The following is a 24,122-nucleotide window of genomic DNA, read 5'->3' as shown; positions in this document are numbered from 1 at the left end:
CAGGGAGCCAAGAGTGCCTACCACTGAAAGCAGGAGAATTGCATCCAGCATCCATGTGGAATCTAAGCCCCCTCATGATATATATTTGGAGTGGACACAACCATTCCAGGGTCCACAGGATGGAGGAACAGTGTATGGATTAGAGTAGACTTACTGATATTCTATTCATGAAATATTGTGATTAGTAATCAAAGAAAATATGGTATTGGTGTGGAGAAAGTGGCCATGGTGGCTGCTGGGGGTAGGGAGTGGGAGGAAGAGATGTGATGTGAGGCCATTTTTGGGGCTTGGAGTTGTTCTGGGTGGTGCTGTGGGGAGTTATTGGACATTGTATGTCCTCCCATGGCCCACTGGTTGGACTGTGGGAGAGTGTGGGCTATGGTGTGGACCATTGACCATGAAGTGCAGCGGTGCTCAGAGATGTATTCACCAAGTGCAATGAATGTCTCATGATGATGGAGGAGGTTGTTGTTATGGGGGGAGGAGTGGGGTGAGGAGGGTCGGGGGTATATGGGGACCTCATATTTTTTTAATGTAACATTAAAAAAAATAAATAAAGGCAAAAAAAAAAAGTATCCAAGAAATGAATTTTTAAATACCAATACTGTCTTGCTTGTAAATTTAATGCATAACTCATGAATGAAATTTATTCAGTTACTAGAAAAGCAAAAAACTTCACAAGGTTGTTACTAATAAAATTCTTGTGACTTAATTAATAAATTCACCTTAAGGTAAAAACTTACTAAAAACTGTAACTAAAAATTAAAATCATTTTATAAGTACCTATATATATATAAATTTATAACTAAACTGCTATAGTGGAGTAAATATAACCTAAATTTCAGCTATTTTAATAGTAATATTAAATCAATTTACCTCTGTTTATGGCTACTTCAAGGTTATCTAGTGCTTATTATAATAATAGTAATCATAACTCAAACTTATAGTTATTTTATAACTAATTTAACCCTTAAACTTCAACTATTGTGATAGTAATTATAAACTGCATTTGCCTTTGCTTACGGTTCCTGCAGGTCTGGCCCACCCCTTGACAATTCAACTTGATAATTAGACTATGGGAAACTTGTAGTTGGATTTAGAAAAGTTTTATGTGTATCACTTTTCATTCTAAATAATTTTGTTCTTCGCATTTCTTTACCCTTTTAAAGGGAAAGTTGTCTTTTTCCTTGACCTTTCCCAATACTATAAATTAATTCTGATTGGCCATTTCCACGAGGAATCAGAAATAACTGTTGCCAGGTTTTCCAAAAGTAAGCAGTGCTCTTCCCAGTGTACGAGGCCTTTCCTTTGCCCAAAAGGCCTTACGAAGCAACCCCCATTGTTCAGGCTGTCTCAGAAGGAAGTGAGTCAGAGCTACCAGATTTCTTTTCAGTCTAAGCAGAAGCCCCAAATGCTTGCCAGGTTCCTCCAAACAATGTAACCAGGAAAACCAGTGAGAAGATTATACTCTGGATTAGCCAGCAAAGAAAAAAAGTTTTAAACAACTAAGTGGTGTTTCTGTATCAAACTATGCATGTCTGCCTATTTGCTCAAATTGTTGAAGTTAAATATGCAGTTATATAAGTAATATATATATATTCCTAAAACCCAAATTGAACTAGGTGGTATTAAAAAATCATATGGAAATCTGAATACAAAAACTATTGGAAAAGTTATAAAAATCCTTATTAAGCTACAATTGGAACAAATTACGTAATTGCTTTATATTCCAAAGCCTAAAAATCAGTATGCTTTAAAAATTATTCACAGTTTTAAAATGATCAAAAACAGAAGATTTTAAGCCCCTGTACAGAAAAAGAAAACAACATTCTTTGTTTAAAAAATAACAATTTCAATTTGTTTAGCTTAAGTATTATCTCTTTGGTTTATGGGATACCAGGTTAATAAGTTTACATTATATATATTGAATCTTTAAAATAATAAAAGCTGTAAGCTCATGTTTAATAAAATTATATTAAATATAGGCCTGCTTTCTCTTAAATGCACAAAGTAAATCCCATTGCTTACTAATTGTAATCTAAGGTAAATTTGCCAGTCTGTAATTGTTGTCAATTGTAAAGAGTTTATAAAAACATCTTCCCAACTGAAGCATTTAAATGGCTCTAGTTCTAAAAGCCATTATTAACTAGAAGCCTGGATTAATATGAACAGCAATAAGTAACTTCATAGCAATGAAACCTGTCTGAAAGTCACCTCAATGTGCATATTCAAGTAGCAATAATAAAAGTTTCCTCTATTCCATTGGGAATCTTCTGTTTTAATTTTACCAATAAAAATAGTTTTACTTCCACTGCTAAATTAAAATGCCTGCTAATTAATGTCTTTAAGATAAAAGTGTAAAAGCAAAAAGCAAAGGGGAAGCGAGCATAGCTCAACTGATAGAGCATCCATCTACCATACAGAAGGTCCAGGGTTCGATCCCCAGGGCCTTCTGACCCGTGTGGAGCTGGCCCATGTGCAGTGCTGCTACGTGCAAGGAGTGCCATGCCACACAGGGATGTCCCCATGTAGGGGTGCCCCATGCCCAAGGAGTGTACCCTGTAAGGAGAGCCGCCCAGTGTGACAAAAGGACAGCCCACCCAGAAGTGGCACCACACACACACAGAGGTGACACAGCAAGATGACACAACAAAAAAGAGATGCAGTTTCCCAGTGCTGCCAGATAATGCAAGCAGATGCAGAAGCAAATGGACACAGAGAGCAGACAACCAGGGGAAAGGGGAGAGAAATAAATGAAAATAGATTTTGTTTTTAAAAAGTAAAAAGCAAAGTACTAAAAAGTTAAGCTCATTTAATATGTAACACACTGCATTGAAAATGTTTAAAAGGTACATAAAAATCAAGAAATAAACTTGAGCATTGTCAAACTCTCTTTTACATTCAAAGCAGGCCTTGAATACATTGTAGGTTGCCTCTCCATATGAGTTATTGGCTAGTTTGGTCACTGACCCCTAAAACAATAAAAATATCTATGACTTCTCTGGCTGTGCTTCTGAAGTGGATGGAAACTGCTTTGCAGTTTCAACCTCCTGCAGCAGCCAGCAGTGGCTCAGTATAGCCAAATGTGCAATGGACATCATCTTCAGACTGGCACTGTTTCAGAGTGCCAGAGAGCACTAGGCACCAGGCCAGTAAAATGTACTCCCTAGTTTCTCTCTAGAGTCAACAGTACTGATTCTGTGCAGAACATATGAAGTGGAACAATAAATACCAGAATACTGTAAGTAGAACTTGAAACACAATTGATTTTATGGCCTGCTCCCAGGGAGAGAAAACATGTGAAGTATTGCAAACCTGAAACTTAAAACTATTAATTGAAGCTCAAAACCCTTATGCATTAAATAACCACCATCTTGGCTGAAAACAGTGGAGTCAACAACCCTTTTAATCTAAAAGCCACCAAACTAACTTGGGGGCAGCCTCTCACAGCTAAGTACCTAAATTGTTATCTATTACAATTTCTCTCTGAGGGTTAACCAAGAACTTAAAATACGTATATAGTGTTTGCCACCAACTTTTAAAAGAGGTGCCATCTTTACGGGCACCTAACCTTTTCTACCTCTGTAATCCAGTGTACTCTTAAAAAAAAAAAGTATTCTAATTAAATTTGTTTCTTTCAGAATGAGCATCTTATTAGCCATGTGAACACTTCATCCAGTTTCATACAAAATGCCAGATCCATCTTCCTCCAGGCAAAATAAAATAACAAAGTTTTTACACCTTGTCAGGTAGAAACTACAGCCCATGACCAGCATGAAGTAGCTACGGAAAAAAGATCATCTCCCTTCAGCACCCCTTTAAGATGAAAGGTGTAAACTCTCTAAAAAAAATAAAAATTAATTCATGTAAGCACCAGTAACCCCCAGGACTCTGCTGTCCAGAACAAGAACTTCTCCTGGGAACAGGAAGAGGCCCCGGCTGGTGCCCAGGGGCTTTGTCCTTCAGCCCTCACTGGGAAATTGATAAATGGAGTAATCAATCAAAACAACAAACAGCCACCCACCTCATAACTCCAACAATAATCATGGCAAAGCTTAGCAAGTAAGCTAGCATAAAGGGGGGAAATGACAGGAGCCCTGGGTGGGGGCTGCACATCTCTTTGTAAATAACTGGGGCTGTGTGTGTCAGACAAGGAAAGGCTGAGCTTCACCTTTCCTAATGATGCCAACCACTCCAGTCCCAGGAAACTGACTAACAATGTAAGCTCTAGAGACTTTGAATTTTCACGGATGATGCAAACTAAATATGTTAATTCAAGCCTACCTGGAATGTGGGAAATAAGTGTTAACTCAAGTTATTGAGAACTCAAACAAAGGACCATTTGGCTCTTCCTTTGTAGGAAAAGAACCCAAAAATCCTATTTGGGGCTTAGGTTTTTGGACAGAGAAGCTCCCAAGCCAGTCATAAATAAATTTTTGCCTTCCCAAAATTATTACTGAGCCCTGGCCTTCCATGTGCAATTATTGAACCTCTCAACTTCCACAGCACCCTTCTGGTTTGTTGATACAGTCTGACTCTCAAGTCAAGGACAGTTTCTTGCTGGAGGAGTTTATAATTCACATCAGCACAGGAGGAATGCTGTTTTCATATTGAAGAATAGAAGTTGTATAAGCAAGCCAGAGCTCCAACCTGCCAGAGAGAATTGGTTCATGAGGGTATCAGAGTTCAGTTTATGGTGATCGTGCTGGGATATTTAAAGGTGAATCTCACACTTTATTTTAAATTTACATCAAACTGAAAGCTTAATTTTTCTTGGTTGGTGGATACCATTTAAAAAGCCAGCACTTGCGAATCATAAACCTTAAAATTGGAGTAACCTTCTTAAGTCTACAGGAGGTGAAACATTCCACCATATACAAACCGATGATCAGGAATCTTAGTCGGGTCATTTGTGTTTTAAGAGTGATGTGGGCTATGGGTGGGAAGCTCTTTGTCTCTTCAGAGATAACCTAAGCTCTCTGACTTTTGGGTGTGAAGGTAAGAGGCTGCAGTCCTGCCCTTGGTAACAATGGCAAGGACTCCAGTCCCAGGAAACAGTTTAACAATGCAAGGTCTATAAACTTTAAGTATTTAGGGGAAATGCAAACTAAATATGCTAAAAGCTTACTTAGAATGTCTGAAGTCCATGCTAAAAGCTTACCTAAGATGTGGAAGATACATATGCTCATTGAAACCTATTGAGAACTGAAACAAAGGGACCATTTGACCTTTCCTCTCATATAAAAGGGATTCAAAAATCTTGTTCTGGGCTTGGGATTCAAACAGAAAGCTCCTGAGTCCAGCCGGCCATCAATAAACCATTTTTCCTTCTCAAAATCATTCCTGAGTCCTGACCTCTCTATACACAAATAATTGAACCTCTCTCAAATTCTATAACAAGAGTTGTGGACAACTTGTTGTAAATTCATTATCCTCAAAGTTCTAGAAATTAAAAGAATTGATTTCATTGAAAAAATAGTGACTATTATTAAGCATCCAGCAGCATATAAGAGAATACACTTGGAGAAATCCGACTGTGTTTCAACTCTGCATGAACATGACGTGCCTGATAGTCATGTACAAGGGAACTGTATTGTGACCTGAATGGTATGTTCACTTCTGACCAAATTTTCTGGTCCCTTTTCAGATAATAAAACCAAATAAGGTGGAAATACCATCATGATGTCCTCCATGCCCAAAGAAAACCAAAACGTCTTTTTGGACTCAGTGCCCCAGTTTTAATTTGATCAGCAGAGTGAAATGTAGAAGAGAAAACAGATGTACTCACTGCAGGGAGAAGGATGCACAAATATGAAGGGTCAGGGTTTATTATTCTTTCTAGAGGGAAGTCTGGCATGGGAAGGGAAAGTGGGAAAACAACAGTGTGGGGGAGGCCTGAACTTGCATGTCTCTAGGCGAGGCTCAACAGTCATTTCATTTCAAAGACCCTTCACTCTATGCATAGCTGGAGACCATCAAGATGTGAAATGAAAAATTTTAAAAAATAAAATGAAACATAAATAAATAAAAAGATGTGAAATGCTAAAAGCAAGTGACAGCAATCAACATCTCTGCTACACAGTAAAACAAAACTCTCAGGCACTAACTGTCACTAGCTCACCTTCTGAAGTGAACATTGTAATAGCAGAGGCAATCTGGTGAGGTAGGCGAGAGCTCTTTGGAGAATTTGATGGTAATCTTCACATTCTGATGGTGTCTGGTCTGGCTGACCACTTCCAATTCCTGAGATTAAAATTTAAAAAATAACGTCCAGTGACTCATCTAAGAAAACTAAGCTTCCTTGCATAAGAAATAAATCATTATGTCAGTGGGCTATCCAAATTGATGTGGGCTATGGGTGGAAGGCTCTTTGTCTCTTCAGAGATAACTTAAGTTGTTTGACTTGTGGGTGTGAAACGGTAAGAGGCTGCAGTCCTGCTCTTAGGGACCAGCAGGCTCCAGTCCCAGGAAATGTTTAACAAAGCAAGGGCTATAAACTTTAAGTATTTAGGGGAAATGCAAAAACCAAGGCTTATCTAAAATGTCTGGAGTCCTTGCTAAAAGCTTACCTAAGATGTGGAAGAGATATATGCTAATTGAAGCCTATTGAGAACTGAAACAAAGGGACGATTTGGCCTTTCCTCTCTGTATAAAAGACGTTTGAAAATCTTGTTCCGGGCTCGGGATTCAAACAGAAAACTCCCGAGTCCGGCCGGCCGTCAATAAACCATTTTTTTCCTTCTCAAAATCATTCCTGAGTCCTGGCCTCTCTATACTCAATTAATTGAACTTCTCTTAAATTCCACAACATTAATGGCAACCACGAAGGGATAATAAATGAAGGCCAGAGACGGTAGCATTTTGCTGCCCCTTCCAAATCCCCGAGGAAGCCGGGAGGACTCGGGTGAACCCCAAATCTGGGCGCCCCTGGATTAAATTTAATCCAGAAAAGATGTGGGCTCCACCAGAATCTTCCCGACAAAAATCGAGGGCAATGGAAGGTCTGAAGAGAAAGATTCTGGGAACGAAAAAGAGCTCCGAACAGGGAAGAAGGTAAGACTCCCCGGGTGAGCAGAGTCTGGAAGGCCCTAGCTTTAATTGCTAGGAAGGGGAGGCTGATCACCTCCCGAGAGAACCCTAGTAGCCCCAGAAGGCTGGGGGGAAGCCGTTCTCTCTAGGCTTGGGAAAAGGAGGAAAACCGGGGAAAAGCCCTGGTGTTTTGGGTTTGTCTAACTGCATGTTAGAATCTGGTACTGGTCTTATATCCACTAAAGGAGTGGAGTCTCGATTTTAATAGGAAGGGTATTTATAGGTTCGAGTCCTAATATCCTGGAAATTGGTCTAGATTAAGGAAAACAAAACTTGGTTACAGGAAAATGGATCGGCTTTTCTGGTGGAGCTTGGTCTGGGTGTAAAGTTTAAACAGTGGAAAAGTCTAGCTGAAATCTTTTGTTATGGTGCTAATTTGTGAATGAATTTGCTTTATACCAAATGTTAAGTGTTCTGAGGTTTGTGATGGCTGTGGGGGCAGCCGTGGTGAAAATAAATATATAAACTTGTGAGTCAGATTAGTGACCTTTGTGCTTCTGTCTGTGTCAGCTCAAGGCTAGTGTTGGAGTTGTGTCCTTATGTAGAGTGGAATTACAGCTGAGCTGGAGCCCTCCCTTGCCATTGGCAAGGGGGTGAAATGATTCTGGGGCAAAAGCTGAGGAGTCTGGATGTTTGCGGACTCTAGATGTTTGTACATGCTCTGCTGTCTTGTCTCTGGTCTGGCCCTTTGCCGGGGCTTGGAGGCCATCTGTGTCCGCGCCACGCACCCAAGTTTGTTGGGGATGTCCCAGTCAGGGTGGCTGGGTCCCTGGGAGAGTTGCCAAATTTGAGTAGGTTCTGTCTGCCCATTTTGGCTGAAAGCTGGAAAGGGGGGAGCGGCTTGCCCCTTTCCAGTGAGTCCACCCTTCTATTCATAAGCCGCATTCCTGTTTGTTGTGCACCCGACTGCCTGGAAGGGGGGGAGTGAAGGAGGTGAAAAGCAGAATCAGAATAAATGCAGTAAAGTTCCCTCCTTAGGGTGTCAAAGCCAAAATACGTTTGCATTCTGCTCAGGTTCTTAGAAGGTATTGTAGTAACCTTAAGTAAGAGAATATTCTGTGAAGGTAAAATTTGTGTTAAGGGTATAAATATAAAAGTTTTACAAAGCATTGTTTAAGGTATTTAAGTGGCTAATTGCAGAAAGTCATTATTTAACAAAACTGAATTGATAATAATAATAATAAAAGGCAATTTTATAACAAACTTATTCGGCAGCCAATCTCCCCTGCCAACTTACTTCCAAAAAAACTGTTTCTGGTATTACATGCTACTAAGTATTTAAAGTGAAGAAAAGTTCATTATTTTAACAAACTTGTTTAGTATTAATGGCAATTATATGTTGTAAGAAGTTTGCCTGGTAACTCAGTATGTGGGATATATGGAATGTGTTTTTATTGTTAAGGAAACAGAAGATGATTTTGTCCTAAGATAAAATGATTGATTATTGGAAAGAGTAGAGTGTGGGACAGAACCTGAATGAATACTGAAAGTGTAGAAGGTTTGTGGAAGGGAAATTTTTATGATTAAATTGAGTAAGATCAATATATAAAGAAAATCATTTATCAATAGCTTCTTGTGCTTTAACCTCATCATATCCTCAATGTTTGAAGAAGAGTCTTACCTCTTTTAAAAGAACATTTTATGTTCTAGAAATCAAATCCTGAAAAGTAGCCTTTTATTTCAAACTAACTGCAAGAGATTTATTCTTTCACTTTAAAGGAAAAATTAAAGTAATGGTTAAGTTCATTTAATATGTTATAAGTTGAATGAAAGGTATTTAAAGGTGTTATAAAATTAATAGGTTTTAAAAAAAATTAATAAAAACTGTAACTAAGAGTTAAAATCATTTATAAATGCATTTATATTGTAAAACAGTGGAAAGACAATAACTGAGATTATAGCTGGGTGAATTTAGCCTGAAACTATTATTTAAGTGTAAATTCTACACTAACCTTTCCTTTGTTTATGGTTGCTTCAGGCCTAACCTCGCCCTTTGCCTTTGCCTGTGGTTATTTCATAATTGAGAAGAGCTGGGACATCACTGTCTCCTCTTCTGGTATTAGTAACCCTTTCTCTCATGAATTCAAGTGTAAACTAAATAAATTGCTGCCTGATAGAATAAGGTTAAATGGCCACTGGAGTTTTATTATCTCCAAAATCAAAAAGGGGGGTGGAGGGGGAGAAGTCTCCTGCCTTGACGGTCAGTGTTCCTAAGAGTGGCAATTCATGAGAGAAAGCAGTCTGTCTCCCTGAGGCTTCAAATAGCCTCAGTAAATATATATAAAACTAATCTTGTTGCTTATCCAAAATTCTGCTAATTTCAAGGTAAAATATAAAGTTCTAAAACAAAATGGTGCTAAGGCATTGAGAACATTTTGGTTATTACAATCCATTAAGTAAGAAAGAAAATTCTTGTGGTAAACTGCATGGTCATAGTGCAAATTAAGAAGAGTTTCAAAAGTCTTTGAAAAGTTTAAAGTAACTAAAGTCATGTTGTTGTGCCAAACTATTCATGTCTGCCTATTTGCTCAAATTGTTGAGGTTAAATATGCAGTTATATTTATAAATATTCTTAAAGCCCAAATTGAACTAAGCAGGATGAAAAAGTCATAGAAATCTGATTATGGAAACAATTGGGAAAGGGCCTCCTCTTTGCAAGAGCTTTTAAGGCAAGACTAGGTGTGGCAGATTAAACCTATCTACTAGGCTAGGGAATTAAGAATCAGTTTGCCTGGTAATTTCCCAGTTTAAACCTTTGTCAGCCATAAATTGGAAAAAAAAAAAACAAAAACAAAACAAAGATTAGGTTAATTTTCACAGAAGAAAAATGTTGATGTAACCTGGCGGCCTGCTGCCTCAGTCTCCCACTCCCGGGTTGGACAGCAGTGGAGGAGACCAGTTTAGGCCAGTCCTATGGGCAGTGGAAGGATGCCCAAGAAGGAGCTAACTAAGTCGGTGCCATTTCAGCACTAAATTCTATTCCTTATTTGACAAAGGGGGGGAGCAGGTAAAAACTAAAATGGTTGGAATGTGATAGAAGAAGCAGTTAAATCAAACTTTTGCGTGGGAAAGTTAAATCTCAGATAAGCTGTAACTTCTGAAGTATCCAATCTATGGAAAAACAGGAAGAGCTTGCATGCTAGGCTTAGGGGTATAAATTGTGTCATTTTTCTTTGTTCGGGGCACCAGCCATATCTGGCTCTGCGCCCCTTCTTGCAAGATTGAGAATAAAGTATTTTCTTCTCCACAATCTGGTGAGCCTTATTTTCTTCCAGAAGATTTCTTTCCAACAAAATAAGGTAATTAGTGGCTCTATTAACAAATTTCAGTAAGTAAAGGAAAGTCCATAAAAACTATGGAGAGATCTTTCCTGGGTTATGATTTTAAAAAATTAAGTAATTGTGTAATGTGTTTTAAAACCTGGTAGTCAGTATGCATGTGTTTTAAAACCTGGTAGTCAGTATGCTTTTAATTTAATAATTTTGATAACTTAAAGAAAAGAAGTTTTTAGCTTCCTGTAAGGGAAAAAGAGAACATTCCTTGCATAAACTATAATGGTTTCAATTTTATTTAACTTGAGTGTAATCTCCCATAGTTAATTTATAAACTAAATTAACATATGTACAAAATCTTTACAGTAATGAAAATTGTAAGTGAAAATTGTAAGTTCACATTGGTGAAATTAGGCTAAAGGGAAAAGATTGTAGATAGGCTCTCTTAAATAGAGAGTAAATTTCTTTCATTGGTAATTGTAATTTAGTAAGTTTATTTAAACATGAGGTGTCTAGTCAATGCGGTTATAGTCAATTATAAAGAGTTTGTAAAACATCTTCCAAACTGAAAATGTTTAAATAATTCTAGTTGTAGAAGTCATTGTTAACTAAAGAAACTTAGATTGGTATTGGTAGCAGAAATAACTTCATGATAATAAACCTGTCTGAAGGCCACTGCAAAATACACATTTAAGTAAATGGTAATAAAAAGTTGTCTTGATTCTATTGGAAATATTCTGTTTTCATTCTAACAATGAAAAGTATTTTTCCTCTATTACTAAAGTAAAGTACCTACTGTTATCTTCATAGTAAAATTGTGTAAGTAAATAGTCATTTGATATATGTATTGCGTTAAGTTGTTTAAAATATATATAAAACAAGGAATAAACTTTAACATTGTCAAACTCTTGTGCATTCGAACCAGGCCTTGTATACATTACAGGTGGCCTCTCCATGTGAGTTATTGGCTAGGCTGGTCACTGACCCCTCAATTAAAAATATGTGCTATATCAGTCTCTGGTTCTGCTCCTGAAGTCGATGGAAACTATATTGCAGTTTCAAGCTCCTGCAGCCAATAATGACTCGGTACAGCCAAGTGTACAATGGATATCGCCTCCAGACTGGCACTGTTCCATGGTGCCAGAGAGCACTATGCACCAGGCTAGTAGAATACTGGAAAATCTCTGGAATACTGGAAGGATGCTGCAACTTGCTCACTGCGTTGAAGAACATGCTGAGTGGAGCCATGATACCAGGAGACTGTAAGTAAAACTTGAGCACAATTGGCATTATGGCCTGCTCTCATGGAGAGATAACATGTAAAGTATTACAAACCTGAAACTCAAAACTAATAATGGCAACTCTGAATCCTTATGCATTAAGTAATACATTAGTTAATATTAAGTGCTGTACTTTTATCCTGTACTAAATATATGCCTAATAATTGAAATGTTATCTTTTCTATTTTGGATCAAGTGCAGAAGTATATTAGACATGTTAAATTCCTGGTAAAATCATTTTCTAAACAGTTAATAACATGTCTATAGAATAAGGTGGCAGTCTCAGCCAGTCTCAGTTAGCAAAAGTGAGGCTTGCTTGCTGATGGTGAGTCACCTATTGAACAAGTCAAAATTGCTAGAAATTGTACAATGAAAACCAAGGTGTAAAAATCTTTATTCTGTAGTTCTGATCACTCCCACAGGTGAAAACTAAGAGTATTTCCAAATTAGTGTTCTAATCCTGAGTGAAGCCAGTTGCCCAAGGAGTGCCAGTTCACCAGGAGCATCTGACAGAGCGAATGAGTGTCAATCATTGAACAGCTTGGAATGTGTCTTCAGACAAAGCTAAGTGTCTGTTGCAATTTCTCTCTAAAGATGGATAACTTAAAAAAGAATATATATGCTGTTCCCACCAGCTTTTAAGGAATGCCATCTTTATAGGCATCTAATCTTGTCTATCTCTGTAATCCAATGTGTCCTCTTTTAAAAACGGGTATTCCAAATTTTTAATTAAGTTTGTTTCTTTCAGAGTGAACATCTTATTAACCATATGAAAACTTCATCCAACTTCGTACAGAATGCCAGATCCATCTTCCTCCAGTTAGAATAAATTAAAGAGTTTTTACACCTTATTAGGCAATGACTACAGCCCATGGCCAGCAGGAAGCAGTTACAGAAAAGAGATCGTCTCCCTTCAGCACCCCTTTTAAATTAAAGGTGTAAACTCTTTAAGAGTAAAATAAAAGTAATAGATGGATCTGGAACCTGACTGGAAATCCACGTGAGTGCCAGTGGCAGCAGAATAACTGCGGGAGGCCCCTGCCCAAGATTCTGCTGTCCAGAATGAAAAGTTCTAAACTTCTAAAAACGGTCCTTGATGCTGTACTAAAGACTGATAAATAATCAGTCAAGACAACAAACAGTCATCCACCTCATAGCTACAACAATAATTATGCCAAAGCTTAGCAAGTAAACTTTGACAAAGGGGGGGAATGATGTGGGCTATGGGTGGAAGGCTCTTTGTCTCTTCAGAGATAACTTAAGTTGTTTGACTTGTGGGTGTGAAACGGTAAGAGGCTGCAGTCCTGCTCTTAGGGACCAGCAGGCTCCAGTCCCAGGAAATGTTTAACAAAGCAAGGGCTATAAACTTTAAGTATTTAGGGGAAATGCAAAAACCAAGGCTTATCTAAAATGTCTGGAGTCCTTGCTAAAAGCTTACCTAAGATGTGGAAGAGATATATGCTAATTGAAGCCTATTGAGAACTGAAACAAAGGGACGATTTGGCCTTTCCTCTCTGTATAAAAGACGTTTGAAAATCTTGTTCCGGGCTCGGGATTCAAACAGAAAACTCCCGAGTCCGGCCGGCCGTCAATAAACCATTTTTTTCCTTCTCAAAATCATTCCTGAGTCCTGGCCTCTCTATACTCAATTAATTGAACTTCTCTTAAATTCCACAACAAAATCACCACCGAAGCTGGAGTCATCTTTCTCACAAAGATACTAGTGGAAAATGTGGTTCACAACACAAAACAGAGGCGTCAGAATTAAACATTCAAATGGATATATTTTTGGCTTCAACAAGATCCTGTGAAACATTCCTTTGGTTAATTAACATGGAAATTGATCGGAGAAAATTACCATTCCTTCTCCAAATGATGTTTTTTGCTGAAAATTTAGAGTGAGCCAGAAATAAAATTACAAAATAATTTATTCAGACCTGCATTAGTATTTTAGAAACATATTGTGCCACTTACAATGTAAATTTTTCTCCTTATATTAGAATTCAGTTTAAGCATTAAAATTAGAAGCACTAAAATTAGAGGCACTAGAGAATATCAGCCACCATCAAACATGATAACGAGTTTTATGACAAGTCGTATGAGCAGTGGCGTCCTTGGGACATCTCCACAAACTGTTACATAGAAGCAGTGGAAGTTCTGCATAACAAAAAGAAAACAAACTGGAAAGAGATACAACCGCGAGCAAGAGAGTCCCTTCCATCGGATGTGTGGGATTGAAGCCCCCTCAATTAATGGTGGAGTGGGCATCACCATCCCAGAGTCCTAGAACTGGGAAATGAACTAGGGATTAAAATAAACTTACTAGTTTTCTACTATAGATTTATTGTGAGTTTATCAATGGAAGAAATACCGTTGTGGAGGCAGTGACCCATGGATGTTCTGGGGATAGGGAGAGGGAAAAGCAGATATAACAGGGGGGCATTTTCAGGACTTGGGAGTCATCCCGAATGACATTTCAATGACAGATAAACCATTATATATCCAGCCATATCCTACAGAGTCCAATGGGAGAGAGTGTAAACACAATGTAAACTATAATCCATGCCTAGTGGTAATGCTCCAAAATGTGTTTGTCAACTACAATGAATGTACCACACTGATGAAAGATGTTGCTAATGTGGGAAAATGTGGGAGGTGTGGGGAGCAGAGCATATGGGAATCCCTTATATGTTCTCTATAACATTTATGTAATCAAAGTATCTTTCAAAACGTAAAAAAAAAAAAAGTGAAAAAAAAATTGGAAAGAGAACATGAAGAACATGTCAAATAATATTACTTAAGCCTCTTTTGTAGTACTTGAGGTAATAACAAAGTTTCTCCATCAAAAATATGGCACCTTCCCATATCTGCTTCATGTTGAAGAAGTAAAGTGTCTCAGAGATTTCCAGCAACAGGGTCTGGATTGAATTTAATGCTGTACTTATAAACAACCCACTGGGGGTAAGACGTCAGTCAGAAATGGTTTGCAAACAGCTTTACTACGCTTCCTTTGGAACCTGAGAAACTGAGCCATGTTTCAGTCATCAAACAACCAAGCAAATAATTGGACCCAAGACACTTCAAACACTGCACTATTACTATTAAGAGCCAAAGTTAGGTGAACCAAGGAGATAAAACAACAGAAGTAGATCAAAACAAAACTCTGCAGCCCTGGGCTATGGCAAGGGGCAGGGAAGGGTCCAGGTATTTAACAGTGTTGTACATTAAATATAGACATGTCGACAGCTATAGAGACCAGTGCAACCAAAGAACTTGGTAACTATTTTATCGGGAATAAGAGGAAAAGAGTGAAAAACGGGGAGTCCATTTCTGCGAAGAGTGAACTTTATCACAAAAACTGGGCAGTGTGAGGGTGGAGTCCGGTTACACTGATGGCGTGAAGCTCTGCAGTCTCTTGGACACAAACATGCATCGTATCAAGTTCTTCAAACGAACAGCTCCACCAAATTGAACCATGAGCAGGTGACGTGCCCGTTTTGACTCACTGACGAGCTTCAAGTCCTGCCTCGCGTCACCACGAGGTCCTGAAAAACCCTGCGACAACCCTCCTTCTCCAGGGACGCTGACTCCTCTGTATACAAAAGTTATAAATGCCGTGAATTTATGCAGTAAAAAGGGCAATGCAAATAGAACGTGACGTCATTAATCTTTAACTTTTCAATAAACTGCTCAACGCCCAAAGATCCAGACAATAGTACTCCAGCTACGGATATCAAGAAAAGGGGACTGTTACCCAGAAGCCTTCTCCGCGGATGCCCCAGGCCACACCCGTGGCTCTCAGCACCTCTTTATCCCTGCTTTGGCATTTATCCTGTTTTATCAGGTTCACAGAACAAGACTCTAAGTCAAAACCTTGTCCCGCGTTTCCATCTCTATAGTCCCACTACCGGGTGCCACACTGCCACCTAGTGGGCATCAGGAAGTGGTGCATGAACGAACAACCCAAAACTTCCACGAGAACCGGCTTTTGACATAAAACAGATCTATTGCTTTTAAGAACAGCAACTAGTAAAGGATTTCATGTTATTGATTATAACCTAATATTTATATGGGTTTAAATATATATACCACAATCTCAATTACGAATGATGACAGAGGCAGTGACTTGCTGAGTTGCAATAAATTGTTAGAGGGTCCACATTACCTGGAGCCCCTGTACTGAGAATAACTAAGATGGTTCAGGCCTTGGGTCACAAAAAATGGTCTGTCTGGAAGCATTAGTCCTAATTTATGATAATCGGATAAAGCGTTAAAGTCTCAATTTCTAATATAAAAAGCTACTTTACATTTTACACATAAAAGTTAGAAACGGTGTTACAAACTCTCTCTTGACCAGTTTCCAGACACATCCAGCAAGCAAAGTCATCATATGAAAAATTTCAGGAAAGATAACAGCAGGCATCATTTAGTAGCGCCTGCCACACACCATGTGCTTCATACATACTATGGAATCACATCATCTCAGAGATGCAGTGCAGACGATAAAAATAGGCATTCGCCTTTTATGTAATCAAGTTGATCAGTCTTCATTATGTGGACTCTGGATTTTGTGTCTCTATTACAAAAACAAAAAACAAAAAACTTTTTTTTTAAGTTGAAAACTTTGACCCAGTAGAATATATTGTACTGTAACCATCACAGCCGAGGTTCAAATTGCATTAACTGAATCCCTGGTAAGTGACAAGATCCGAGCCAGTGTGCTCCCCTGTGTGATGATGACAACCTGTCTCTGTGAGGACGAGGCCATGGGGGTGAAAGTCATGATGGACGAGGAGCTGCTCAAGCTCCCAGTGCAGTGACATAAGCACTCAAGCAAACAAAGTTCCTGGAAGACCCCATTAGAGGAACAGCATATAAATGAGTTGTCTAACTTGGAAAAGCCATGGCATAGAATTGGCTAATGAATGAGGATCTCTGCTCCTTTCCCATCAGCCTTGATATAAAAGGTGAGTCAAGCACCTTTGATTCAGAAAATTCACTGCAGGGAAGGAGGCGATCAGCCGCAAGCTGCTCACACTTCCCACCTGCCAACCCTCATGGGGCTATGGGGGTGCTCCACGTGGAATTTATTTATCACTGTGGTAGAGCATTAAGCACCCCACCACCACCCCCTTCTCTGTCCCTCCACTCACCTGGAGTCAGGGATGCTTCTTCCACCCCTCTTGGTTGCCCAGGGTCACCCGCTTGGGCTTCTGCTAGTGGCAGCTGGATTCAAGCCTGCAGTTGAGCCGGCAGTGGGGTCTGCATGTTTTTGGAGACGGTAATAAATAGAAGTGTTACTACATGTTCATTCAAAATTTACAGGAGCAGATGTGGCTCAAGCAGTTGAGTTCCTGCCTCCCTCATGGGAGGTTCGGATTCGGTTTGAGAATAAAACCAAGAAACAAGCAAAACAAATGGAAAACCAATTCAGGGAAGCCAATGTGGCTCAGGGGTTGAGTACCAGCTTCCCACATATGAGGTTCCTGGTTCAATTCCTGGTACCACACACACACACAAATTGCTTTATGCCTATTTTGTGCCAGGCACCAGCAGGGCATAAGACAAAGAGCTTCCTCTTGAAGAGCTCATATTCCAGTGATGGAAAAATAAAGATAACTGACAAAGAGCCCACTAGTGGAGGTGGGGCAAGATGGCATCTGAGTGAGTGCACCTCATAATCTCTCCTGCAAAGAAGCGGCTGAGCAGGGTTGGAGTCCTGCTGGAGCAGGCTGTGTCAGGGGCTTGCAGGGCAGGTGTCTGGACGTCGATTTGGAGAGACGGTGACAGAAGTGGTGCTTCCTAGAGGTAGAATTTTGGGTTTCGGACATGGAGGTCAGAAGTTGTGGGGAGGTGGGACCTTTCCCCTAGGGCTGGTGGCCACAGTGTTCCCTGAAAACTGTCGATTGTGTGGCAGTGTTCCCAAGCCCTGTGTTTCCTGGATGTGTGGTTCTCAGGTCCGTGTCCCCTGAGCCCCCATAGCCCACACTCCACAGACCCACACTGAGTCCGCAATATCCCGGACTTCCCATTCCTGAATCCAGCACTTCCTGAGGTCTGTGATTGCCCCAGCCCTCTGGTTTTGGACTGACTCTGTGAGTGCAAGAGATTTGGTGGGAGATGCACAGGGGCCAGGCGAGTGCAGGCTCAATCTTCTGGTCCCCCCCCCCCTTCTTTTTTCTTTTTTCTTTTTTGAGCTTGGAGGAGCATACCAGCTGGCTTGGGGAGAGCCTGGGAAGAAAGGAGAGAGAAATCAGCTGAGAAAGCCCAATTTACCTAAATGCCCTGGAATAGGAAGCTTGGTCTGGAGAAGTGGAGTCAGAAAATCAATTAGCCCTCCTGTAACACACCTAAAGGAGAGGGGCTGTAGGACGTGCTTCCAAGCTTCCAACAGCATATTTGGGGTTCCTGGTGAGGTGTGGGTGCTCTCTCGCTGGAAATAAGCAGTCATTGTCTTCTGTGTTGAGTTGGTTCACCAAGGACCCACTTGAGTCTCCTACGGGACCCCTCATGCAGCTTTCCTGCTGCCCTGGGAGAGAGGGAGGTAAGGAAGGGAGAAAGGGGGAATGTCAGATTCCTAAGCATTTTATTTAACTGCAAAGAGGATTCCTTGCTTGAAACTTTGGGTTTTTTTTGTTGGTTTGTTTTCTTGTTTTTCCTTCCTCTTTATCCCCCAAGGTCCTTTTTCTCTTTTCTTTTTTCTCTTTTTCTTTTTCTTACTTGCTTCCCCCCCTTTTTTTGTCACCCCCATTTTCTTCTTTTCTTCCATTCTCTTCTTTTTTATTTTTATTTTTTTATATTAGCTGCTGTGTTATATTATATTGTGGTGCTTCCTCATCCTCCATTTCCTCTTTTCTGTGTGTATTGATTTTGGGCACCAACACTATCCCCTTTCCTCTACATCTTTCTATCCTCCATCATTTATTGCTCTCTTACATTCCAACTCTCTTTGTTTGGCCCCCAAATTTTCTGACTTTTTATTTCTAATAACTTTGTTCCATTTTCTGTCTTTTATTCAGTCTTTATATTATTGTCTTTCTTTTCTCTTTCCTTTCTCCTGAAAACACTGGCCTTTTAATTCATACTATGTTCCCCCTCATATTCAGTTGACTGACTCATTATAGGTGCTCTACTTCACTTACTGTTATAACTCTACACAGCTTACATGAGTCTAATATCCATTCTCCTGGATCTTGCATGGTTCTTCTGTTAACATTTACTATCAATACTACTATTATACATTTTCTTTTCTTACTCATTTTGCTTTCTCTGGCCCTAATATTTTCCTTCAAGTGAACTTAGCCAGCAACAAGAAAATAGAATAAGAAGCACAAAGTGACAAAGAGAAGACATAATGTGTATGCAAAAGCAACAACTAATTAAACCCCAAGACTAGACAAAGAAGCTACAGAACTGATTAAACCCGCCAAGATAAAATGATGACCAGACAGCAACAAAAAACTACAAACAAAACCAATAATCAGGAAAACATGGCCGAATCCAATGAACAAACTAAAAACCACGAAGAGGCGTAGAACATCGAACAAGTAATTAAAACTCTCAAAACATATATTAGCGACCAATTTGATGAAGTGAAGGAAGAGATTAAGAATATGAAGAATATGAAGAAAACTTGGAGGAAAGTGGACTTGGCCCAGTAGTTAGGGCATCCGTCTACCACATGGGAGGTCCACAGTTCAAACCCCGAGCCTCCTTGACCCATGTGGAGCTGGCCCATGCGCAGTGCTGATGCTCGCAAGGAGTGCTGTGCCACATAGGGGAGCCCCACGCACAAGGAGTGTTGCCCCATAAGGAGAGCCTCCCAGCACAGAAAAAAAAAAGTGCAGCCTGCCTAAGAATGGCACCTCCCACACGGAGAGCTGACACCACAAGATGATGCAACAAAAAGAAACACAGATCGCATGCTGCTGCCAACAAGAGAAGTGGACAAAGAGGAAGACGCAGCAAATAGACACAGAGAACAGACAACTGGGGTGGGGGGACAGGGGGGAGGGGAGAGAAATAAATAAATAAATCTTTTAAAAAAATAATAAATGTACTATTTTAGAATCAACCCAACGAGGTACCAAAATATAATTATCTCTACTGCCCTGTTATTTGTGATTTATTTGATTAGCCAGTAATTGAGTTTCTCCAAGTTGCAGAGTCCTCTCTTAGATTTTCCTGAGAAATCCCTGAGCTCTTATGTGATTTGGGCAAGGTACCTGTGAAGGTCTGGTTACTTCCTGGACTCAGGCAGAGAAACCAGTCTCAGGTGCCCGCTGTGGAGTGGCTGAGGCCAGTGTGGGTTGTGGTTTAAGAGTCTGTTTCCACTGGGGTCATGTAAACATGGTGTAGTGGGGACATGAAGAAGAGCGGCCAGAGGAGAACGTTCTGGTGCACTGGGTTGTGCCTTGATTGGAAGGATGGAGCTGGGGAGGCAGGTCCTGCAGGCCATTGTCAGGACAGGGATGTTTTAAGCAGAAGTTTAACCACCTGGCTGTGGGTAGAGAATATAATGGAAGGGGAAAGAAGTGGAAACGGGGGGACAATTAGGTTTTCCCAGTGATCCAGGTAGAGAACAAAGATGGCTTGGAGGGGGGTGGGTAGGTTTGGCAGTGGTGAGAAGCCATTGGATTCTGGATGTGTTTTAGTGGCACAGAGAGAGGGGAAGACAGGCTTCAAGGAGGATTCCTGGAACTTTGGCCTGTGCACCTGGAAGACTTGCCCTCACCTGTGACAGAGGAGCCTACAGGTGGGCAGGTTTGAGGAAAGATCAAGAATTCAGTTTTGGACATGCTAAATTTAAATTCATTAATAAACATCCAAGAAGAGATGTGGAGAAGGCAACCTATGACTTAGATCTCTGAGTTGGGGTTCCAATGAGAGAGCCGTGCTGCAGAATTACATGAGAGAAGCTTTGCGTATGTGAGCTACTAGAATGCAGGAGACTGGGGGAGATTCCCATGGGAAGGATAGCAAGGAGAGACTTAAAAAAAAAAAGAGCTCTCAAGAATTCCAACATGAAGAGGTCAAATAAGAAGTGCCCAGTTTCCTAGAAACCAAGTGAAGAAAGTGAATTTTCTCCTACTCTGTGTCCTGTAATCTCATTTTCCTTATGGTGTCTCTTAATGAGGGTAAGTTCTGTTTCTTGCATCTATAATCATTTTTATGCTTCATGCTTTCTGGGTCCTGTTTAAGAAATCATTGCCAGTTTGCAGGTCAGAATGTTATTCTTTGATGTTACTTCTGAAACACAGTTTAAGTTTAAGATCTCTTCTTCAATTCAATTAACTTCTTTTATTGTTGTGAGAGAGGGGTCAAGAGTCATTTGGGGAGGGAAACCGACTTTGGCCCAGTGGTTAGGGCGTCGGTCTACCACATGGGAGGTCCGTGGTTCAAGCCCCGGGCCTCCTTGACCCGTGTGGAGCTGGCCCATGCGCAGTGCTGATGCGCGCAAGGAGTGCCCTGCTACACAGGGGTGTCCCCGCGTAGGGGAGCCCCACGCGCAAGGAGTGCACCCATAAGGAGAGCCGCCCAGCGCGAAGGAGGGAGCAGCCTGCTGAGGAATGGCGCCGCCCACACTTCCCGTGCCGCTGACGACAACAGAAGCGGACAAAAGAAACAAGACGCAGCAAAATGACACAGAAAACAGACAACCGGGGGAGGGGAGGGGAATTAAATAAATGAAAAATAAATCTTTAAAAAAAAAAAAAAAAGAGTCATTTGGGGAGAATTACAGTTTTTCCAGTAAAATTTGTTAACAACAATTCACTTTCCTCTGCTGAATTGCTTTTGGACCTTCATCAGAAACCAATTGGGCATAAAAGTATGGCTTAATTTCTGGACTTTCATTTGAGCTAAGGTTTGTTACCTTGGATGTATCTTGAATTTCACTGAATGATTTGTCCCAATTCATTGAGATGATCACATGTTTTTTTTCCTTCTTTGTTCTGTTGATATGGTGAATTACATTGATTGATTTTAGAATGTTAAACTAAGCTTGAACTTGAGACATAGAATCATGTCTGTGACCATTTCTCCCTTTAGTTCTATCAGATTTTGCACATACATCTTAAAGCTCTTTAATTAGGTGGATTAATATTTATTTTTCTGTTCTACCAATGAATTATCTTTTTTATCATTATTAAATGCATCTCTTTATCATGTATTTGTGTTGATTGTTTCATGTAAATAGAGTCATTCCACCTTCTGTATGATTGAATTATGTTTGGTACATCTTTTTCTAACTTTTGACTCTCACCCTATCAGTAGTTGTATTTATGTCATCTCTTGTACACAGTGCATAGCTTCATCACATGGTATTTCACTCAGTAACTTCATTTTATTTTTGAGTGTCCATTTCCTTTACATAATGTGATTTCAGTATTCTTAGAAATCTACCACCATGGGGGCAGATGTAGCTCAGTGGTTGAGTGCCTGCCTCCCATGTATGAGTTCCCAGGATCAATCCCTGGTTCCTCCTAAAAACAAAAAACAAAAAAAGAAACCAACAACAGAAAACAGATTTTCACCAGCTGTCATGCAGTTTTATCCCCTGTGACCTATGTCCACTGTTTTCCCTTTTATTAGAGACCAGGCTATTAATTTTCTAATTTTTGTTGTTGCTAATTAGTATTTCATTATATCTCCTCTATTGGTTCTTTAGGTAAAATGCTTTTTTAAAATTTTGAAGTAATTCTAGGGATTACAATAAGCATCTGTAAATACCAGAGGCTCACTTTGACCACTTCACATATAAAAGACCTTAAAACGGTGTATTTCCCTTCCTCCACCCATACTGTTCTTGTGTTGCCATACATTTTACTACTGCATATATTAGTACAGAGCTATTGTTTTTTCTTTTAAAACCTTTTTAAAATGAGAAATCAATGTTTTTTGCTTTCATTTATACATTCAGCATTTCTAGCATTCTTCATTCCTTGGTGAGAATTTGAGTTTCCATCTGGGATCATTTTCCTCAATAATGAAAAACGTTAACAGTTCTTGACTGAAAAGTTGTGGTCAGTAAATTATCTCAGATTTTGTTTGCCTGAAATTTTCTTTATCGCACATTTGATTGTAAAAGAAGTTTTTTGCTGTTCATAGAGTAGCACGTGGTTGGGTTGTTGTTTTCTCTTTCAGTGCTTGGGAGCTATTAACCCTTTGTCTTCTGGCTTACGCAGGTCCTGATGAGAGTTGGAGGGGACCTTGCGGGTTCTCTGTGTTCTTACACAGTGCTGAGAACTGAAGGGCAGGCTCAGACCCATCACACAAGGGGAAAAGTTTACTAAGCCGGCCAAGGTCAAAGACAAAGTCTCAAATCTGCCCCCCCAAACCCAGGAGGCAAGTGATTTATTATTATAGGATTGGAGAGGTGGGGACAGAAATGCCACCAGCTGAGCCCACCTGCAAACTTGGGTCTGCAAGGTGGGCATTCGAGGAAGGGGAAGGGGCGAGCTCATGGCCACTGGTTTTGCCCACTTTAATTGTGTTCTTGGTCTTAGGTAAGGGGGAAGAGAATCACAGGAGCTTGCTGGGGAGAGAAAAACAGGAATTTGCTAGGGAATGAAAAACAAGAACTTACTTTGTGACTAAAGACTTTCGTTAATAAATAGTGATGCACAGCTACATGCTAGGGATTACAGGAGTGAGATTACATAGTTAAAACTAAAATGTCGTTCGTTAGCTCAATCAAAAATTAAAGCTGTGGTGTAACATGTATGTGATTGCTCTGGGTCTCACTCAGGGTTGGTGGTCATTCTGTTCTTTGTTTCCTCTATTTCATGCCCTGCCCCCCCTGCCCCAGTGAGCCTACTCCTAAGACCATCAGGAGAAAAATCAGTCCATATAAACACACCCATAAATAAGAGAGATGATGAAACCAGAAGATAAGAGCTTTATTACAGCTATTATAAATATGCTCAAGGATATAAAGGAAAATAGAAACATGATGGAGAATAATAGAAGATATAAAGCAGAAACAAGCAGGAGTTCTAGAGCAGAAAAAACACTATATCTGAAGCAAAAAATGTTCCAGATGGCCATAAGAGAGGATTAGAAACTTCTGAAGGAATGACCCATAAACTTAGGAAAACTTCAGTTGAAATTGCCTAACATGAAACATAGAGAGAAGAAGAGGGACTCAGTAACTTGAGGGGAAGATATTGAACGATCCTTTGATGTAACTGGAGTCCACAAAGCTGAGGAGAGAGTGGCAGAGACAAAAATATTTGAAGAAATAATGGACCAATTCTTTCCCCAAAATTTGATAAATTATAAACCTGGAGTTGCAAGCAGATCAACGAGCACCCAGTGGGTTAAACATAAACAAAGCTCCACCTAGCATATCATACACAAATTGCTGGGAACTAAGTATAAAGATTCTATTGTCCTCACTTTAAGCTTTGTCACAGCTGCTGTACAGGGACCTCTCCCCCATGCTTACTGCTAGGTTACACCTGTGTTCAGCAGGGGCTTT

At 40.0% G+C, this 24,122-nt stretch overlaps 1 pseudogene; it reads right to left on the bottom strand.

The window, feature by feature from the left end:
* Positions 1–24,122, bottom strand: part of LOC139439093 (piwi-like protein 3) — a 76,143-nt pseudogene that overhangs the window by 19,056 nt on the left and 32,965 nt on the right.

Source organism: Dasypus novemcinctus, chromosome 6, assembly GCF_030445035.2.
Source record: "Dasypus novemcinctus isolate mDasNov1 chromosome 6, mDasNov1.1.hap2, whole genome shotgun sequence".
NCBI classification, from domain to species: domain Eukaryota; kingdom Metazoa; phylum Chordata; class Mammalia; order Cingulata; family Dasypodidae; genus Dasypus; species Dasypus novemcinctus.
Note: the sequence above shows the minus strand (reverse complement) of the source record. Positions and strands in the feature narration are given on the sequence as shown.